This window comes from Poromitra crassiceps (assembly GCF_964638095.1).
Source record: "Poromitra crassiceps genome assembly, chromosome: 11".
Taxonomy (NCBI): Eukaryota; Metazoa; Chordata; class Actinopteri; order Beryciformes; family Melamphaidae; genus Poromitra; species Poromitra crassiceps.
This window is the reverse complement of record NC_139643.1, coordinates 1,677,376-1,700,357: the sequence shown is the minus strand read 5'-3', so window position 1 is coordinate 1,700,357 and position 22,982 is coordinate 1,677,376. Positions and strand designations below refer to the sequence as shown.

The window sequence follows — 22,982 nt, the reverse complement described above, 5'->3', positions numbered from 1 at the left end:
TAATTGATTTGTTATACATTTTTCTATTACTTTGGAAAATATGGGTAATAGGTCTATAATTTTTGGGGTCCGTTTTTTGGGCAGATTTGTGTATGGGGCTTACTGTGGCTAGCTTCCAAGCTGCCGGAAAGACAGTGCTTAATAGACAAATTGATCAAGTGTGTAATAGGGCAGATCAGGTTTTCTCCGTGTCTATAACATTACTCAACATAAAGTATAACATTTGGGTTGTGACCAAAAAGCCACAGGGCTGGGCAAAGTGGAAGATCTTTATCAAGTAGATTTCCTACTGATTCAACAACATGTACCCAAAGCAATTTGACTGTTGTACAGTTCCAAAACATGTGCATAAAAGTTCCTAGATCCGAATGGGAGCACTTGTCACATAGGTCACTATCAGTAAGATTCATTCTAAACCTGCCAAGTAGACTCTATGTGCAAAATTTATAAAAAATAAAGTATACAAGTCAGGCCCGGATAAACACAGAGTAACCAGTGACACACTTGAAGTGCTCCCCTGCTACCAATTTACATGTAAAAAACAAATGGATAAATACATAAAAATCTCTATTTTCACACAATTTGAAATCACACAATTGATCAGTGAAATACTGTAATTTATAGATTCATTATGCTATAACTTATTTTACTGATACTCGGGGGCGAATTTTCCACTTTTCAAAACCAAATTCTGTCCCTCCCACCTTTTAAACTGAAAGAATCGTGGGTAAACTGAAAAAAATCATGCTTAATACGCTACTGTTTGACCAGCCATCATATTCTGGCTGAGAATGTGAATTGAGTTGCTGATTATATATAATATATATAGGCTACTCCAAAAGATTGCCACGGATTTCCTCGTCTGTAAAAAGTGCCCTCTCCAGACCCTGAATGCATTTCTAATGGTGCTCTGTATGGAATTCCCCTTTTTCAAGCCGTCCCTGAAGGCAGCACTCAAAGAGTTGGCTTTTCCGAGCTCTCCTGACCCTGAATGCAGCATTTCTAATGGCCCTCTGTGCGGAAAGGCGCCTTTCCAAGCCGTCCCTGAAGGCAGCAGAGCCAAGAAACGAAAGCGTCAAACTTCAAACCATAGCAAACCAGCCCATGCTCACGTGTGACACAACAGCAGCACACAAACCGTCGGACTTAATTTGAGACAGACGTACCTGTCTATGTGGCCATTGGCCAAAACAAAGTATTATACTGTTTTTTCCATCTTATTTGTCAATAGGGATCTCTCTCTCTGATGTAATTTCACAATTTGCTAATTGAATTTTGATCGATCACACATGCTGACTAGGCAATCAAGCTAAATCCATAGCATTACATGATACAACTGACTTAATAACTGCAACTGCACAATTTGGCTTTGATAACCATTCATCTAGCTGCCTATATGGATTGTTGTAGGCTACTTGTAGGGCAGTGACCCGAGGCTCAAAAGCCAGATACGGCTCCTTTATGGGTAGTTCTGGCTCTTTTAAGTCACACTTAAATAAATAAATTAATGAATAAATAGCCTAACTAAATAAATAAATCAAAATAAAGGGAACAATGGCAATTTTGGGGGGATTGTGGATTTGTTTTGGTCAATGTGTCTCCTGATAGGGCAAGGTTGTTGTCACTCAGTGTTGTAACATTAATGCTGAATTGCTCATAGATCATCAGTGACAGGAGCCATACTGGAGAGCCCCCCCCCCCCCTCACAACTGTTTTTATTTAGATTTCTAGTTTTACTCACACCTATGTGTGTATATATATATATATACAACAAATATATAAACAACTTGCCAACATTAACTGTTGCACAAGTGATTTCACAATTTCTTTTCCACAAAGGGGGTACTGGGGAGGCCTCCCTTCAACCCCCCACCCCTCACCATACCTTGGCTTCTACAGAAATTCCACCACTGCTCCCATCCAAGGACTGATTTAAATGGTAAAAACAAGACAAATGTAAACTCCACTCATTAAAAAACCAGTTCCAGTTTTATTGAACGAGTGGCCATGCAGTTTAGTAAGGACATGTGATATAAGGTGTTTCTGCATCGTACATGACTGAGAACTTGCGCAGATACACACAGAAAGCCTCTCGGATGCTTTGAATGATTTCCACATTAACTGGGGATATTTTTCCACCAGGTACAGTAAGAGCACACATGACCCCTCTGTGGAAACGTAGCCCAGGATACAGGACTTTTAACAACAAAGTCCTGTATCCTGTAAAAACCCTGTTGGATTCTCAGCTCGTCTCGTCGTCACCCTTTACTGCTTTCTCCTCCCTCATGAGATGACACCGTTTTTAAAATGACACAAATACCTCCGGAAAAATAACATTTAAATTCAAATGTTAACATTATTTTTTACTTTTTATTCATGTGCTGCGGGGAAAAAGTTATTCATCTAGCCTTCAGTTTCTTTTCTTTTTTTAATTATTAATTTTCTGAAATTTCCCCCCATTTTCTCCCCAATCGAACTCTCCGCTGTCAGGTGAAAACCTGACAGCGTGAAAAAGAAGAGGCAGGCAACTGCGCATTTGTGATTGGAAGCATGGTGCTAGTCTACGGCTCTACCCAGATCGGCAGAGGGTGGAGCAGCGACCGAGGCAGCAGGGGGAAATTGGCCAAGTACACGTGTGTGTGTGTGTGTGTGTGTGTGTGTGTGTGTGTGTGGGGGGGGGGGGGTGTCAGAAAAAACAAGCTGCAGAGACTTTGAGCTGCTTGGTTTCAATGGGAAATGCACAAAATGCTGCTATAAACATGAATGAAAATAGAGGACAAATCTAAATACGTGGAATTAGTGTCAAATGTTTAGTACCAACTACAATTCAAAATGTCCCATGACAGAAAAACAGAAAACTCACTTTGGATGAAGATAAATGCACTTAAGAATTTTTCACATTGAAATCGTGTTTGAATGTGTTGAGCTGGGATGAAAGGAAGATGAATGAAAGGTTTTCAAACTAGGGAGGATTTCCTCTCCAGATCCCTTCTTTCCTTTTGGGCCGAACAAGAGAAATTGTCCAGAAAAAAAAGCAAGCGGCCAACACACATTACTCAACATGCTTAATTATTATTGCACCATAACTCAAAGCATAAGCTTGTGTTGCTCCAATGTTTACAAACAATGCAAATGTAAACAAACCGTTTATGGCTTTCAGGTACATCTAAAACTCATTTTTCACTCTTACAAACTGATATTCCTTGTATCAAGAGCTCTAAGATAATTGAAAATGTAAACTATACAAAATAGAATTTCATTTGAAGGGCCCTAAAAAGTTGCATAGTATATCTTTAATCAACATCAAGCGCCAATAAATAAATAAAATCACACCAGGGGTGCAATTTTTCAATTAAATGCTAATGGGATAGTTTTGTGTGTTTTACAAAGCTCTTGAGATTTCCCAATTTGTCTCAACAGTTTAACTAGCTTACTCAGCTCTAAAACAACCAACAGACCCAACAGAGGTCGATATCAGTATTTTAAACTTTAAAAAATGCAGTCCCAGGCAAGACGGGGGAGGAAGACACGAGAGTATGGAGACTCCTCCCTGAAGTGGTCAAACGTCTGATAAAAGCACTTCCCAGGTCCGTGATCCGACTGCCCGTATCACTCCTGTTGCATTGATAGTTTGTACCTTCTGTACATCACAAGGCATCGGTTTGCTCACAGGAAGAAAAATAACTAATGTAACTAATTAATTAGGCTACACATAAACGCAATGAAACAAAGAACAGAGTATTTGCTATTTAAGTTGCTTAATAGGTCAACCTTGCTGATAACGACATCCTTGAAGCAGGCTGAGAGTAGCAGGTAACATGAGAGCTCTGCTGCCTCTCCTTCATTAATGCTTTTACACACAAAGACCTTCAGAGAACAACTGTACAGCTCTCAACATACATTAACCAGGATATTGCAATCTCCACAATATTTGTGGTTCAAAATTCCTGCAATTTCTCTGCAAAAATGGCAAAACAGCTTCCTCAACGTTGCCAATCAAACACATAAGAATTGCATTGCTTTTTTTAAGTTGTCATCAAGTTGTAGATAGAAGAAAAATAAATATTGTTTCCCCTCAACTTGCAGTTTGCCAGTTCCTGCAATTTTACAGAAAAAAATCTCCACAAATTGCATTGAATTTTTTCTTCTTCTTTAAGCCGCTGCAAAATCAAGCATTATTTTTTATTTTTCCCCATTTTCTCCCCAATTGTACTTGGCCAATTTTCCCCTGCTGCCCCGGTCACTGCTCCACCTCCTCTGCTGATCTGGGGAGAGCCGACCATGCTTCCTCTGACAAATGCGCCAGCCTCTTCTTTTCACCTGACAGGGGGGAGCTTCACTGGCAGGACGTAGCACGTGGAGGATCACGCTATTACCACTAGTTCCATTCCGCCCCAAACAGGCGCCCCGACCGACCAGAGGAGGCGCTAGTGCAGCGAGCAGGACACATACCCCAAATCCGGCTTCCCACCCGCAGAAACGCGGACCTGCGGCCCTCCTGTTGGTAGGCAGGGAATCTACCGCTACACTACCTGCCCAAAATCAAGCATTTTTAATCACAAAAATCACAGAAAAAGAGGGATTATCCTTTATAGTAACACTTAACAATAACCGTATTCCAGCATTTGATCATTTCATCAGCTATCAGCCAACTGTGGTCATGGAGGAACACTGTAGGTTATTGGTTATTGACTAACAAACAGTTGTTTGTTAGTCAATAATCTGTAAATGTGTCAAATTGTGTTAGCTAATGAAGTGTAAATGTGTCAAACTGTTAGTTAATTAATAAAGTGTACATGTGTCAAACTGTGTTAGTTAATAGTGTTAATCTCAAGGCAGAAAATTGTGCATGGTTGAAGAAAATCTGGATAATAGTTCTAATAATAGCATGAGTGCTCTGTAAAATTAGCGTAAAGGGGCACGGCTGGGCGAGTTGAGTCCCAGTTTCGGTTATTCAGATAAACGTGCTTGCCCCCAGAGGTTAGAAAAAAATAGATATAATTTTTTTTAACCAATGGATTCCCAGATTGATAAAGTGTACATGTGTAGAATTGTGTGTTAGTTAATAAAGTGAGATCTGAGTCGCTGCCCTTTCTAAGTTGTGCATAAGCATGGTTTACGGGACAGACCTCCTTTAGCCATTAGCTCACTACCACAGATGAATATGTATCTTCATTCGGAAAGACAAATGTGATTACATTTGTCTTTTCTCACACTTGAATAGCATTAAAGTCCCTGAAACCAAACATAACTATGTGTTTTGAGTTTGTCACTGTGAGCTGCAATCTCTATGTTCTCAATGTGATTCAACTATGCTTTTCTTTGCTAGGATTGTGTGGGCTGGACCTGTGTGTGTGTGTGTGTGTGTGTGTGTGTGTGTGTGTGTGTGTGTCTGTGTGTGTGTGTGTGAAAGCAGAGCGGGCTCGCTCAGAGACTGTTGACTCTGTTTTCCTCAAAGACCCATAAATGTCATAAAAATCTTCGGAAATAGCCCACCAACAGATACAAAAACATTAGCATATTATATGTGCTTAATGTACATACTAAGAACTGCCGCAATCAGACTTTTGAAACACGCATTTAAGAAACGTGATGTGTGTCTGCCTCGCCCGATTCTGTGCACTCTGCAACGGCCTAGTCGCGCTGGAATGCTGGGGGGCTTTCTGGAGCTAGTGTCACTGGGCTGGCAAATGACGAATGACACAGCACATGCGCGAGTAACGTCTCAGTCCTGTCTATGATTGGATGTACCTTTATGATGGGATAAGGTAGTCAGTTTTGAGCCCTAAGCACCGCCCACTTCAACCCTAGTCTCGCTGGCCAGCCTCCCCTCCCTACCGTGAGAGGAGTCTGGCGCCGCAGCCGGTCTCCATAGTGGGATTGCGATGGTCGGCGCTTAGCGGCAGTGCCCTTGGAAAATAGTTTCCAAAAATCCAATTTGCCGTTTTCAGCGTGTAGCAACGAGCTAGCGTGTAGGTTTCTGCCGTTAGCTTGCTAGCTAGTTAGCGTTGTTGTTTTCACTGTTTTCACTCAACAATGTAGCCTTGTTTCACAAGGCACTATTTACAGCGACACACAGGGAGGAGGGAGCGGAGGCCGCTCTGATTGACATGGTCGGAGCCAATGACAAAGTTTGTAATAAGCCGGGAACGGACATCCGGCAGCCACTGAAACAGTCGCTCCAATGGGGAGCAGCTGTAGAGCAGGGGAGGGCTTATCCCAGTTGCCTGTTTCCGTGATGCCAGACTCCTCTCACGGTAGGGAGGGGAGGCTGGCCAGCGAGACTACTTCAACCCCAGCCTCAGCAAACAGTGAAAACAGGCAATATTTAGGACTTGGGTTGAAATGAATGTCTAGTACTTTTTGAGGCTTACAATTTGTCACATAAGACCCTAAATTACACAGTTGAAAGGTTTTGGTGCATTTTGCTTCCCAGGGTCTTTAAGGTTGATGTCGACTCACTAGCCAGCTATAGCTTTTATGTTGCCATGGCCATGTTATATTAATCACTAATAGCGAATTGGCTAACTGATGTAGCAAACAAACCCATCATGTTTCAGATATCCGCCAAAATTCCATAACTTCCATACTACTTTGTTTCCAATCTTATGTTCACCAAAGCTAGCTAGCAGCTAAATATGTTCACTAAAGCTAGCTAGAAGCTAAAATGCCATCAAATGTGACTCAGATCAGGTTGACTTAGATCGGGCAGCGACAGCACCAATAAGCGACTTACATAGGGTCAATCTTAGCTAACGCTACCTGCTACTAGCTATGTTAGCTAGTGTACTAATCAGATGTGTTAACAACAAGACAGTGATGGTTAGCTGAGCAGATACTATGGTTAGCTAGCTAACAAGCTGCTATTATCTAACTAACTAAATCAATCAGATGGATCAGTGATGAAATGATCAGTTCAGTCAGAAACAAACAAATTAACCGTCTGTTCAGTTCTGTTGAGAGAGTATGTATGTAAGCCTGTGACCTCCAACATGGCCACCAGAAGGAGCATTATTTAGGAGCATTTTAATCTATGGCGAAGAATTGTAAGTACACATATGAGAGCCTAAAATCTCATCATCATTTTATCTCTTTCATGACAAACACTATTCTTCTGTACATACAATACTTTCCCATGAGTTAATACAAAGGTTATTACACTGGAATAAGACCATGCTCAAGTGTTACCAATATTATAGCGTGTAATAATTTGTTATTATACAGACAAAAAATCAACACTGAGAACAAGTCTGTCTGAGAAAAACAATGTTGGTTTAGTTATTGGAATATAAAACATTCACATATCCAGGAAACTGACTGGACTCATCTCCTTACAAAGAAAATAAACTTTCTGTCAAACAGAAAAAAAAGTATATCGCTCTTTCTTGGTTACATAATCCGCTATGCCGCCTCACTCCTGATTGGCTGGAGTTAATCACAGGAATGCAGCTTAGAGCCAATCAGAGAGGGAGAGCGTCGAGCCTTCGTTAAATAAGAAAACCTTGTTAATGCATAATCGTAACACATTAATTTAGTAGGTATACACAGATGTACATTTAGTAGAATATTTAATATTGATCCCCCCCCCCCCCCCCCCCATAAATCTGTTGCAAGCATTTTATCATTTCATCGCCGGTCAGCAGCCATTTTGGTTCAAATTGTTGACCGAAGTGCCGAAAACGTCGGCAAATCCTTCAGGCATGGAGGAGTAACGGAGGGAAACCACGGCTAGCTCTGCTGAATTCTTGTGCATGATGTATAATGTTAATTTTCAGTAGAGCATGGTCAAGCTAACAAGGCTAACACGATGTATACTGTACATTTTCAGTAGAGCTAACATGGCTAACACGATGTATGACGTTAATATTCAGTAGAGCGTGGTCAAGCTAACGTGGCTAACTTGATGTATAACGTTAATGTTCAGTAGAGCACAGTCAAGCTATGCTAACAGCACATCGCTAACCCGACGCACAGTGTCAGAAACACACGGGTGGATGAAAATCACATCACTTTTGGAGTGCAAGATTCAAACTGAAATGAAACAAGGACCTTTCTGAGACTGAAAAAAATAAAATAAAAATACAGGAAAATTAAAAGATCCAATGACAATAGAGCTGCAATGATTAATCGATTATTCGATCGACAGAAAATTGTCAACTATTTCTTATAATTGATCATCGTTTAAAACTAATTTTTAAGAAAAAATATAAATGTGAGTATTGTCTGGTTTCTTTAGTCTTCTATGACAGTAAACTGATTCTCTTTGGGTTGTGGACTGTATATCAGGACAAAAGAAGACATTTTATGATGTCATCTTGGGCTTTGGGGTAGCTACTGGATCCCAGCACACTTGTCCCCTGGTGGATGTCCCCAATTTATGTTCTTTTATTTATTATTTTTCCACTTTGTATCTGAATACTACTTACAATTGTCTATGTATATATGTTTTACCTACAATGCACTCCTTTGTATGTTTTAACTTTGAATAAAATGAAAGGTATCCCAGCACAGAGTCTGGCTGCTACGCCATTATCTGTTGTTTCGTTTTATTCAATTTTTTACTCTGTCGTGTTTGCACCTCCGGAGTCTACCGCTTCTGCTTACGTTACATTGTTTTCAGCCTGAATTGCAAAATCGTAATCTTATCTGATTACTTGGTTAGGAATAATCGGTAGAATACTCGATTACTAAAATAATGAATAGGCCTACTGTAGCTGGAGCCCTAAATGACAAACACCTGATTAGAGAGCCAAAGTCACACTTCCAGTTATTAAAAAAGAAAGTTATTAACACTTCCAAAGTGTTTTTTTGTTTTGGTCCAAGTGGAATGTTCTATGGTCTGTCCTGATTCTAAATATAGCTGAATCGCTTGGTTTGACCAAGTAAAACAATTTTTATAAGCATTTTACGAAATGTCTATGGAAAATAAAATGGCGGAAAATCCCCCATGCCTAACCCAGAAGAGGGTGTGACTTTGGCACTCTATATCTTTGTGTTGTGGACAAAACAAGACATTTGAGGACATCATCTTGGGCTTCATGAAAAAGTTTATAGACCAAACTACTAAAAGAGAAAATAACAGATTAATTATTAAATAATAATAATGTTAGTTGCAGCTCTATCTGACTTAACTCAGTAGAGTTTAGTGTCTAAATGCTGTTTAAGCTGTGGGGGGAGCCGTGAGACTTTGTAGTTTAGGTGTTTGCTTCTTTTCTGCCACGAAAACGGTCAAAATGATCAGAAAATATCTTTGCTTTCTGCAGCTTCAATAAAGAAATATCGGCCCTCAGAAGCTGATATAATTCAGACCTCCGACTGTTTCACTCCACACACACATAGCTTTACATGCACTATCCATACATGTCCGTGTGTGCGCGCGTTAGCAATGAGCATGTCTGTGTGTGTGTTTTGTGTGCAGTAGAGTTCAGTGTGGGTGGGTTGTTGACAGTGTAGGTACCTGATGTGTAAAAATAAAAGAAAGGTACCGGATCTGTTCGTGGTCCTGCGCGTACAGATGATGTCACCACGTCACGTGTTATGATTGGCTGTACGTCTGACAAACAGCTGTGAGCCTAAGCGAGCAGCGGCTAAAACACGCATGCTAGCTAGATAGGGTCCATGTTAGCAAGCATGGTAAAAAGCTAACAACAATCTACAAGCTAAGACCAAAGTCTCTCCATCAATACAGTAGCAGAGATGCTCACAAGTTATTGTTTGCAAGTCCAAGTCAAGTCTCAAGTCTTTGAGGGGTAAGTCCAAGTCAAGTCAAGTATTTGAGCTAGAGTCTAATGGCCCATTTCCACCGCAGGTAGTAGCGCGATCCCGCTCCGCTCGACTCGATAAATTGTCTCATTCCACCGGTAAAAACTGTTCCAGCCCGGGTTGTATTGGAGTCGAGTCGTGCTACTTTTCGTACCTGCCTCGTCGGGGTTCTATTCTGTCAACCCGGTACCATAAGGTGACGTGAAAACATTGTTGACGACTGATTGGTCAGGCAGAATCGTGTTTACTCTGTCTATCCTACTGACTGTCAATGCAATGCTGCATACCAGTTTAGTGGTGCTTACCTTCTCTTCTGTTGTGTTATTTCCATCAGTCTTTTGTGTTGCTGCCTTCGCCTCTGGTGAAATAAAGTTGTGGCGGTGGTTTCAATTGTTTTCAGAGTGAAAAAAGTCCGCTGCTCAGGAAGCTCCTGTGCAGCGCTCCGCTAGGCCGCAGCGGGTCTTTGGTGAAGCCGCAGTCTTGCCTGGTGAGAGGCCGCGGGGTACAGGCTTCACTCTGTTGCGCCTCTCCCGTCCGCGCGCAGCGCATGCCTGTGAGTTTGACTAACTACAAAGTGATATCCATTCTCCTGGCCGATTGTCACATTTGCCCATGTACACTGTAGGTCATTTAGAGGCACCAGTATTTCATAAACAGTTTAAAAGTTCTGTGGATTGATTTAATTGTAACGTTATGTTATAGCCTACTTCGGCTATAAGCGAAGGACAGATATGCGGTCGCTATGACGACCAGCTGTGGGCCGGGGCAGATGAACGGCGGTCGAAGCAGAACATCCATCGGGCCGAAACGAGTAGAGCCGACTGGTGACGAGCTGTGCAGGGCAGTAAAATGTGGTGGAAATGAGCCATAAGTCAAGTCTCTTATGGATGCCATCCAGTCTGCTTTGAACACTGCATAGAAACTAAGGAATTCAAAGCATGTACTGTTTTATCCCCACTCCTTTATCTAAATTATTAGCATACATTATCAACATTGATTAGTTGACATTGTTTTTAATATACATCGTCTTAATGTTAATGCACCAAATAATAAAAATAAAGAAAATATTGTTCCCAAATCTCAAGTCCGAGTTGAGTCTCATGTGTTTGAGGACAAGTCTCAAGTCAAGTCTCAAGTCACTTTGTGTGCGACTTAAGTCCCTGACGTGGGCCACATTGCCTGGGGTTTATCTGGCTGCTAAATCGGCTAGCTATGCAGCTAACAGGTTCCAACAATAGCCAACTAAAACAGCTAATGGTGGTCAATGTTAGATAACATTAGCGTACTTTCTAACACGGACAAATTGCTATCTTCTCTGGGAAGACCATCTTCAGAGAGCTAACGTCACTGTTTTGGCTGCTGCTCACTCGCGATTGGTTGTTCTCAGATGTACAGGCAATCATAACGTGTGACGTTGTGGCATCATCTGTACACGCATGACCCCGAAGACATCTGGCACCTACACCATCTCCTTGTACGGATTGTCATGGTGACGTCAACCCCAACATGACAGCACATCTGTGTGTGTAGTGCGTGTGTGTGTCACACAATCGTTTGGGTCCATGCAGTAAGCGGCTGTGGAGTAAAATCCAGAGAGCCAAATTCATGCCACTTCCGTGTTCAGCATACGAACCAAGGAATTTCATCCACCATTCATTTCCATAGGCATTTCATAAAATGCGTATAAAAATAATTTGACTTGGTCAAACCAAGCGATTCAGCTATATTTTGAATCAGGAGAGACCAAAACTTATCTAAAATTAAATAAAATAAAATAGCGGATTAAAAAAATCTACAGTGTTGTTTTTTTGTCTGTTTGAAATGTTCTATGGATTCTCTTGATTCTAGGGGTGCCCCCTAAAAAAAACACTTTAAAGCTTCAATCGTCATTTTACTAAATGTATATGGAAAAAATAAATGGCGGATGAAATCCCTTGGTTCGTATGAATAACCCCGAAGAGGGCGTGACTTTGGCTCCCTTTAGTTGAGGCTCAGAAAGGAGAACCGTGGTCTGGTGGAAATCCCAGATCCGGATCAAGGCCAAAGTCTGATGTCAAACAACAGTCTGTATCTCGACCATCCTTGGTTTCAGCCCCCACCATCTCCACACCTTCCCGTCAGCGCCGTTGAAGAAAGAGTTGCACCAACATCCAAGTCCAAAACGCTTGATTGTTACGTGACTCACGTGACTCACCATAGTTCCAAGGATAGTTCCAGGAAGTACGTGGCGGGCCGTTTTAATGCATAAAATAAAGCTGATAATATACAATTTGATTCGTTAAACGTCTTACCCTTTCAAAGTACATCACAAACGGTCCATTTTGCTGCAACTCGACAGCGCTGCTTATTCCAGAACCTTATTTCGGGAACTATTGTAAGGTAAATTGGACTCGTTCCGGTGGCATTCCGGGTCACATGATGCCATTGGTGACGTACTGGAAGGAGTCGTACAGCTTGGTGGTGAGCGACCGCATGGCTCCGCCCACCAGCTGTTCCAGCAGCAGCTGCAGCCCCTCCTCCGTCAGGCTCATGTGGAAGCGCTCCTTCAGGCCGCGGATGGTACTGCTGCCATGGAAGCACGGCAGGTGGGAGCCTAACAGACACAGAGGGGAAAGGTACACACATTCTTTACTTGAAGAGTACTGTCACCTGACACCTAATGGTGAAAAGTATGGTACTGAACTGACCTTCTGCTATTGGCTACTGATGTCACGTGACCCTCTGCAGGGGTGGCCAAACTTTTTTGGTTGTGGGCCGCATACAGAAAAATATAAGGAGTCGCGGGCCAAACAATATTAACTCATTGAATGCCAATGACGACAGCTGTCGTCAATTCAAATACTGACGTAGAGTGCCAATGACGACGGTTGTCGTCAATTGCGTTTTTTGACGGTGGGACGTGGATCAATCCCTGATACATCTCTGGTACAACTATTGTAGCTATTGGAGGTCTATAACCTATTTTACAGAACCCTTAGGTGGCGACAGTGCTCTCCACATAACAGAAAGGCAAGGAAAAAACAAAGAAGAAGTCGTTATGGAAACGGAAATCGCATCGCATCCGTATGCATCGATATGCTGAAGCACGTTACTGCAGCTGTGCCTGCAGCAGCCAATCTGCTCCCACAATTGAGCCGCTCTGTGTCGGTTGCGACAGCACATCCGCACATCCACACCGTGGAGTTATTATTCTCAACTGGAAGCATCGTTGCCGGTGACAAACACACGCGGAACGCTGTAAAAAAGCTGCACCCTTCACTGTGCGCACAGCAAACTCAGCAGAGAGCCACCACAGACAGGAGGAGGAGTGTGCAGTTGAGGCGAGGCGGGGCGGGGCGGGGCGGGGGGCACGCAGAGCAGCACGCAACACCCAGACAGACCCAGGCAGCAGGACAGGATTGACAAACGCAAGCCAGAATATCCGATGCCCACCAGCAGCAAATCAAGACCAGCAAGAAGCTGCAACCAGCAGCGCACGCAGGGGCCAGCGCTGCTGGTTGTAGCTAAAAATATTATTCTGCCAAACAAAATTCCCTGGCCTAAACTGTTTTATTGAAGGAAATTATTTTTGAGGTGTGACTACATTAGAAAAGATTAGCTTCAGAGTCAGTGTGTGCTTGAAATGTTTAATTTCACAAAAGGCCAATTATCTCAGCTTCTAGAAAAAAATTACTTTTTTTGGATGAATCAAGCTATCTTCTCCGGCTCATAACTAAAGAACGGAAAATGGGATCAATAAACTTTTTTTTGCAGATGATAGAATAGAGTCTCATCGTTCTTTGTGCGTGTTCAGTGTTTACATAGTAATATCACACAATATTCTGTGGGCCTCGAGAAATCACTGAAAACGCTCTGAAACTCTGGCACTGGGAGCGTCTGTTCTCCAAAAGTGGCTGGCACTCAATGAGTTAAGCGCGGCAGTTTTCGCGGCAAAAAAATTGGACCAGAAAACCCTTGTGCCATCAAAAATTGAATTTCTACCTAAATAAATATATTTATACACATAGTTTATTGATGCGCTCACCTATTACAATGGGTATTTCTGTATGTTATCAAAAAAAATTTTTTTTTTTCTAAATTCATGGCGGGCCACTTAAAAACGGGCAGCGGGCCGCAGTTGGCCCGCGGGCCGTAATTTGGCCACCCCTGCTCTATAGAGTGACATCACCTGGCACAAAGAACAGCCAAAACAAGAAAGCCAGTTCAGTACCCTATTTTTCAACATTAGGCTTCACCAAACATTTGGGTTTGGGTGTACTCTTTAGCTCAATGCCCAGCCCACCATTGTTGATATATATATATATATATATATATATATATAAGTACAGCATGGCGGTTGTATGCCTCTGCCAACAAGTCAGCAGTCTACATCCATGTCTGTCCAGACTCATACAAATGGGAGTACCTCAACAACATGACTACGGTAATTGTTTTCAACATGGAAATTGGTCCTACCCCAAAACCACCCACATCCCCCAACCACTCGCCCTACTCATCCCTCGAACCCCGACTCTATATGACATTCCTATCGCTAGCTACGGCCCCTTTCCCTTAGCCCATCCATAAGTGGACTCCAGTCCGGAACCGGACCCAGACACCGTCCTATCCGGACCCAGCACTATAACCTACAAATCATTATGAATTTTACATTTTCACAGAGTGTTTCTCTGCCTGATTGGCTGAGGAGCATAACGTGCAATTATTTACAATGCATGCAATTGGTCTGTGAGGCTGGTGAACTAGTACCGTGAAGTCTAGAAATGCTGTGCCAGTTAAAATCGAAACGCTCTGTCAAACTTTAATAATTCTCAATGTTTGATCAGTTATAGGTCTAAGCCCGCATAGGTCAGTGTCTGGGTCCGGACCGCGGTCTGCCATTTGGTGATGCCTGCTCTACGACCTTCTTATCCCTAGCTACAGCTCCTTTCCCCCTGCCCCACCCCCTTCCTTGACCTCGACACCCCCTCCCACCATCCACATCCCCCTCGAACCCCGACCCTCTACGACCTTCCTATCCCTAGCTATGGTCCATTTTCCCTAGCTCCGCCTCTTTCCCTCACCACGAGATTCCCTCAATAGGCTAGTGACAATGCTCCCAAAATTTGGAGATACCCGCCCACAACATTGACTTCATGCCTGGCTTGACAGATCAATGCTCGGATTCAGCATGCATCACGCTTGGAATAGGCGTGAATCCTGAACGATCGCTTGAGCAAGGCGTGAGGGTGGCTTCGGCATGGCATGCGTGCGGGTGGTGTGAATGGCTTCGCCTGTTAACTCATTCACTGCCAATATCTGACTGGCATTTTTGGCACAGGCCAAGTATTTCCATAATGTTTGGTCATCTTTCAAGACCCACAGTAAATTCTGTACTAGGACTACAGTGATGTCCAATACCTCGAAATGAAGATCTAAGTCTCTACTTTCACCCCCAAAAAGAAAGTTAGCTTTTAGCATGTTCTGTACTCTACTTATAACCCTTTTTATACACCCCATGTTCACCAAAAAAGCCTGTCTGGGAAGAGAAAAGGGAGAAAAAAGCATTTTTGTAAAAGGGCACAATCTCAGGCATAACTCACTCTCAATTCTTTTATTTTGAACTGTATTGACATCAGACATGTAAATATTATTCGTTAGGACACAAATGACAAAAAAAAAAATATATATATATATATATACACACATGAAGTGCTTTTTTTTTACATTCAACAATACAGTTTACTCGGTGTGAGTGTGCAGACAGACAGACAGACAGACACACCGACAGACAGACAGACAGACAGACAGACAGACAGACAGACACACACACACACACACACACACACACACGATCCCCCTTTTAGATTTCTAACCCAACATAGGATAAGCAATAACCACGCCCTGTGGCGCTGGGATTGGCCAGGAGCAACACTGGAGGGCACGCAGCCCAGCGATTTCATGAACCAACTGAAGAGCTCTTGAGAAGGACAGCGGGCTGCTGTGAGTGCCTTCTGCCCGCTGCTGCCTAGCTGTTCCTGTGTTTAATTTTGATTTGTTCTGGTCCATGTCTCCCTGTCATATCAACTCTGCTATTTGATCGTTCCCGTTTTCCCCTCGGCTATTCAACACGTCCTCACCGCCCTCGCAAACTGATCGATCATTTCCTCATTCCTCCGATGATCAAACACATCTCTTGATTACTTTCTCCCGTTTTCTCCTGGCTGGCACAGAGGAAGGCGACTCCAGCTCGTGCAGCGCGCCGAGGGCGTTTCAATGGCGTTTCTCCTGTCTGCACAAGGAAGCGTTACCCGTTCTCTGCTTTTCCTCTTGCTCAATTTCAAAACAACAGCTGCGGTATGTGTTTGATCGCGTGCTGTCGGCTACCCTTTGAAGGCAGGGACCTGTGTCTGTGTCACAGGCTGGGCAAGTGTTTGCTGCAGGCGCTGCACCAATAAAAACAAAAACACGTCAAACACGTCTTTGGCGTGGATGGCTATTTCTGATAAGACGTCAAAGACGTCTTTGGCGGTGAATGAGTTAACAAGGACGCCTAAATGAAACTTGTGGGTTCAGCGTAGGTAGAGCTTAGGTTGAGCGTTCCTTCGGGGTCCTGTGTGTAACCTGGAAGTGTGCGTGACTTTGACAATCAAAAGTATGAAGTAAAAGGTATTTCTACTGACTGTTTACACGTGTGTGTGTGTGTGTGTGTGTGTGCGGCATAGGGCATTCACGACGTCTGAATTTTAGTAGTCATCAACTACTCCCAAAAGGTAGCCGACTAGTAACGAGAGATGGTTTTTTCACCCAATAAAAATGATCAATTCTCATCAAAAGGTCTCAAAAACGACCAGTAAAGAGTTAACTAATGTAGGGGGTAACCAACCTGGGGGTATGTGAAATAGCAGAGTCCTGATTGGCTGTGAGAGGCTGTTTACAAATGAGCCGCTAAACCCCAGCAACTTGTCTGAGCTGGAGATAGCGACAGTTTGACTGCAGTAACAACATAGACGGGAGCTTCTCCCTCTCTAAATACCTTAAATTCTGCTTATATAACATGGCATCATGTAGAAAATTATTGTTCAAACAAATCTTTGTTCTATTTATTTATATTGTTTATTCCTAAAACCACAGATGAACGATTAGTTGACTAGTCTGTGAAAGCCCTAGTGAGGCGCGCGTGTGTGTGTGTGTGTGTGTGTGTGTGTGTGTGTGTGTGTACCTTGCTGCATGATCTCAACGATCGTCACAACCTTCTCCATGTGCTTGCGTGCGGCGATCAAACCCTGAAGCATCAGCATCTTATAATATATAAACATGTCTCCATCCAGACCGCCCATCACCTGAGAGAGAGACATCTTAGAATATAAACTTTGGAAACTTGTGTTTGGTTGATCATATCTGTGCTGTTAATGTTAGTATCTTCAGTATTGTATCTTATCTTATAGGAAAGCCTGTTCATTTCCCTTTACAACTCTGCCTCATTAGTAAGGATCCTGCATTTGTGGGATGAGCAGCACAGCTGTTTATGCGAGTAGTGGCTAGGGATGGGCATTTCTAGCAAAAACACTATTCGAAATTCGCTGGCCAAATTCGAATTTAATTCGAAATTCGAAAATAAAAATAAAAATGTAAAAAAAATTAAAAAAAATTTTTTTTGTGAGTGAAATGTTGCATTGTCTCCCCTGATTCTAAGTCTACGGCTTTATTAATTAATATAAAAAGCTTCTGCTGTGGATTTTTAGCTCAAACAAGCATTGCACCACTGAAGTAAAGAACATGTTACATGACATTGACATTTTCGAAAATAAAAAACAGTTTTGACAATCATGAGTGGTTCATTAAATATTTAGTAGGCTCAGGTCTGAGTGCCAAAGGGGTGCCAAAGTCACCCCCTCTCCCTCTTCATGGGATTTCATCCGCCATTCATTTTTCCATAAACCTTGCTTAAAATGCTTATAAAAATTGTTTTACTTGCTCAAACCAAGCGATTTGACTATACTTAGAATCAGGGGAGACAATGCAACATTTCACTAAAAAAAAAAAAAAAAAAAAAAAATCCGAATTTCGAATTTCAATAATAAAAGTCGACCTTGATAATAACAACGATTATTCGAAAATTCGAAATTCGATGCCCATCCCTAGTAGTGGCAAAGTCAAAAGTGACAATTTCCCTGCCAATGTCAAACAGTGTATCCTCTTGTTGGTATTTACTCTGGTTTTGAGTTATTTGAGGGATTGGATGATTGAATTCTATCAGTAACAATGAACAAACAAGACATATTGGCAATTTTACACTTTATTCATCCTCAGTAGCGGGTGGAAGAACCAGACACAATAGCCTGGCACCTTCTCCTCATGCTGGTCATTAGCCTGGTCACACGTTGCTGTGGGATAGCAAACGACATGGAAAACGCTATGCTGATTGTTGCATTTAGTAACAGCTTTTGGTGGGGGCAGTATCATGGTGTGGGGCAGCATCTCCATCACCGTCAAAACAAGGCGACGTACGGCACACCCTTCAATGGCGATTGAAGGGTGTGCCGTACGTGCTAGAGTGACCAACGCAACCACGTCGGCTGACCTGCGACGAATCCCGGTTGAGGAATAGAATGCCATTCCACACCATGTGTCCGTTTTGGGGGAGTAATGTTAAGTGTGTAACTGTGCAGGCAGCTCACTGAAGTGTGTTTTTATGTTGCACGAGCAATGCACCTGGCTTTACAGATGTTAAATAGGTACAAAGCAGTAGCACTGGGCCTTTTGCTTGGCCGAGAAATGATGGTGGTGTCCAGGTGTGTTTCCATGACGTCACAACCTGCCCGTGACCTTCACCGGATCATAACCCACCGCCATACAAATTTTGAGCCTAATCCAACCTGGGGTGTGGGTGAGGTGGTTTCCAGGACGTTCCGTGGTTCCAGGACTTGATGTCCTGCCCATGACCTTCCCCAGATCATAACCCACAGCCACAACCAATTTGGCTGATTGGTGCAGTAGAATGCAAGATTAGCTGCTCACAGACACAGATACACACTAACACACGACCCAACACATGATCTCCTCCAGGCTTTCATGATCTGGCGGGGATAAAAAAGAAAAGACGATGTGAACTGAAACCGGGTTCAGCGACACAGAAGCGTTGACTCACGTCCACGAACTCAGAGGTGAGCTTGAAGGCGGACGTCTCAAAGCCAAGGTTACGAGGAGAGCTGGACAGGATGAAGCCAAAGTCTATGTGGATGATGTGGCCTTCAGAGTCCAGCAAGATGTTCCCGTTATGTCTGCAGATAGTGACAGAGAAGATGGAGAGAGGAGAGGAAGAGGAGAGAAAAGAGAAGAGAGGGAGGAAAGAGAGAGGAGAGAAAGAAGAGGGAGATAAAAGAAAGTGATTCACTGGAATACATATGAGTCTTTTTGTTAAATCTACTTTTTAATTCATATAATTGCAGTGACTAATTGCACTAGACAGTGACTTAAGTGTTGCATTACCGCCACCTACTGGATTGTTTTATTTACATTAAGAAAAAACAAGAATACAAAAATCACATACATATACAAAATCATACACATATACATACACTCAAACATATACATGTATATACTACCTCCCCTTCCCCCCACAGGACCCCCCCCAACCTACAATGTATGCGCGACACACCGGCCACCACATTGGCCACCAGCCAATCACCAGCACTCTGCATCAACAAACTTGGCGGTAACCAGTAACTACCAGGATAGTTACTAGATATTTACCCGACAACTACCTGGTAACACTAACTTACCCAGTAATTACAGATTATAAGCCTCCTCTATTACCTATCAATTCCTGTAAATGTGACCGTGTTAGGTTGATAATTGATAATTACAAGTATTTACCGGGCATTTACCTGGTAGTTACGAGGTAAATATCTGGTAAATACCAGGTTACCGGTAATTACCAGGTATTTCCCCGACAATGGCCAGGTATTTACAGGTGCGTTCATTAAAAGAGGAGCACGTTTAGCGCGTCCTTACATAGAGAATGAATTGCAGAAAGACGCTGGGAGCTCCAAAAGCGCTTTTGGTGTGAATGTCCCCTAAGACGTTTAAAGAATCAAATTACTTCCTGACACAATCCTTGAAATATGGTTGATGCTAGAATGGATCGGCATGGAGGGACCTAACCCCGCCTCTGACCCTAACTCCACTCACTCTCAATGCCTAAACTCAACCCCAACCAATCATCTAGCATCGACCTGGAAGTATCTTAACTCATTCAGGGCCAGTTTAGGACTGCCAATATTTAGCACAGGCCAAAGATTTTCATAATTGTTGGTCATCTTTCAAGACCCACAGTAAATTATCTATTAGCACCAGAGTGATTTGCAATACCTCAAAATGAAGATGTACGTCTCTGGGTTCACCAGGAAAAAAAAAGTGAGCTTTTAGCATGTTCTGTACTCTACTTATAGCCATTTATATACACCCTGTTTTCCCCCAGAAGGTCTCCCAGAAAAAATAAACAGGAGAAAAGGCAATTTTTGTAAAAGGGCACAATCTCAGGCATAACTCACTCTCAATTCTTTTATTTTGAACTGTATTGACATCAGACATGTAAATATTATTCGTTAGGACACAAATGACAAAAAAAATATATATATATATATATATATATACACATGAAGTGCTTTTTTTTTACATTCAACAATACAGTTTACTCGGTGTGAGTGAGTGTGCAGACAGACAGACAGACAGACAGACACACCGACAGACAGACAGACAGACAGACAGACAGACAGACAGACACACACACACACACACACACACACACACACACACGATCCCCCTTTTAGATTTCTAAGCCCACATAGGATAAGCAATAACCACGCCCTGTGGCGCTGGGATTGGCCAGGAGCAACACTGGAGGGCACGCAGCCCAGCGATTTCATGAACCAACTGAAGAGCTCTTGAGAAGGACAGCGGGCTGCTGTGACTGCCTTCTGCCCGCTGCTGCCTAGCTGTTCCTGTGTTTATTTTGATTTGTTCTGGTACACCCGTCCTCGTCCATGTCTCCCTGTCATATCTATGATCGTTCCCGTTTTCCCCTCGGCTATTCAACACGTCCTCACCGCCCTCGCAAACTGATCGATCATTTCCTCATTCCTCCGATGATCAAACACATCTCTTGATTACTTTCTCCCGTTTTCTCCTGGCTGGCACAGAGGAAGGCGACTCCAGCTCGTGCAGCGCGCCGAGGGCGTTTCAATGGCGTTTCTCCTGTCTGCACAAGGAAGCGTTACCCGTTTTGCTGCTTTTCCTCTTGCTCAATTTCAAAACAACAGCTGCGGTATGTGTTTGATCGCGTGCTGTCGGCTACCCTTTGAAGGCAGGGACCTGTGTCTGTGTCACAGGCTGGGCAAGTGTTTGCTGCAGGCGCTGCACCAATAAAAACAAAAACACGTCAAACACGTCATTGGCGGGGAGGGCTATTTCTGATAACACGTCAAAGACGTCATTGGCGGTGAATGAGTTAAGCTATGTCAGTCGCCTACCTGTCTTTGACCTGCAGCAGGTAGCAAATGAGGCTGTATCCAGCACAGCTCTGGACGAAGTTCCTCTGGGCGGTGAGGAAGGCCTCGCTGGTGAAGCTGCCGTGCTCCTGCAGGAAGTAGTCCAGCAGAGACAGCTGGCTCTGCTTCCGCACCTAAAGACCACAACACACAACATGAGATCAGAAGACAGAACAGCTAAAGACCACAACACACGACATGAGATCAGAGGACAGAACAGCTAAAGAGCACAACACACAACATGAGATCAGAAGACAGAACAGCTAAAGACCACAACACAAGACATGAGATCAGAGGACAGAACAGCTAAAGACCACAACACACGACATGAGATCAGAAGACAGAACAGCTAAAGACCACAACACACAACATGAGATCAGAAGACAGAACAGCTAAAGACCACAACAGACGATATGAGAGCAGACGACAGAACAGCTAAAGACCACAACACACGACATGAGATCAGAAGACAGAACAGCTAAAGACCACAACACATGACATGAGATCAGAAGACAGAACAGCTAAAGACCACAACACATGACATGAGATCAGAAGACAGAACAGCTAAAGACCACAACACATGACATGAGATCAGAAGACAGAACAGCTAAAGACCACAACACATGACATGAGATCAGAAGACAGAACAGCTAAAGACCACAACACACAACATGAGATCAGAAGACAGAACAGCTAAAGACCACAACAGACGATATGAGAGCAGACGACAGAACAGCTAAAGACCACAACACATGACATGCGATCAGTAGACAGAACAGCTAAAGACCACAACACATGACATGAGATCAGAAGACAGAACAGCTAAAGACCACAACACACAACATGAGATCAGAGGACAGAACAGCTAAAGACCACAACACACAACATGAGATCAGAAGACAGAACAGCTAAAGACCACAACACACGACATGAGATCAGAGGACAGAACAGCTAAAGACCACAACACACGACATGAGATCAGAGGACAGAACAGCTAAAGACCACAACACACGACATGAGATCAGAAGACAGAACAGCTAAAGACCACAACACACGACATGAGATCAGAAGACAGAACAGCTAAAGACCACAACACACAACATGAGATCAGAAGACAGAACAGCTAAAGACCAAAACAGACGATATGAGAGCAGACGACAGAACAGCTAAAGACCACAACACATGACATGCGATCAGTAGACAGAACAGCTAAAGACCACAACACACAACATGAGATCAGAGGACAGAACAGCTAAAGACCACAACACACAACATGAGATCAGAAGACAGAACAGCTAAAGACCACAACACACGACATGAGATCAGAGGACAGAACAGCTAAAGACCACAACACACGACATGAGATCAGAGGACAGAACAGCTAAAGACCACAACACACGACATGAGATCAGAAGACAGAACAGCTAAAGACCACAACACATGACATGAGATCAGAAGACAGAACAGCTAAAGACCACAACAGACGATATGAGAGCAGAAGACAGAACAGCTAAAGACCACAACACATGACATGAGATCAGAAGACAGAACAGCTAAAGACCACAACACATGACATGAGATCAGAAGACAGAACAGCTAAAGACCACAACACATGACATGAGATCAGAAGACAGAACAGCTAAAGACTAGGGATGCACGATATATCGGCAATCATATCGGTATCGGCCGATG

At 43.1% G+C, this 22,982-nt stretch overlaps 1 pseudogene across 1 annotated transcript in view; it reads right to left on the bottom strand.

Moving 5' to 3' along the window:
- Positions 1 to 11,973: 11,973 nt before the first annotated feature.
- The window catches only part of LOC310785569 (phosphatidylinositol 4-kinase beta-like), a 101,283-nt pseudogene continuing 90,274 nt past the window's right edge, over positions 11,974 to 22,982 (bottom strand). Inside the window, exons 14-17 of the transcript XR_014554073.1 lie at positions 21,273 to 21,424; positions 18,890 to 19,022; positions 16,961 to 17,081; positions 11,974 to 12,355 (exon numbers count right to left, since the gene is read on the bottom strand). The product of XR_014554073.1 is annotated as a phosphatidylinositol 4-kinase beta-like (transcript). The remainder of the gene's footprint in view (positions 12,356 to 16,960; positions 17,082 to 18,889; positions 19,023 to 21,272; positions 21,425 to 22,982) is intronic.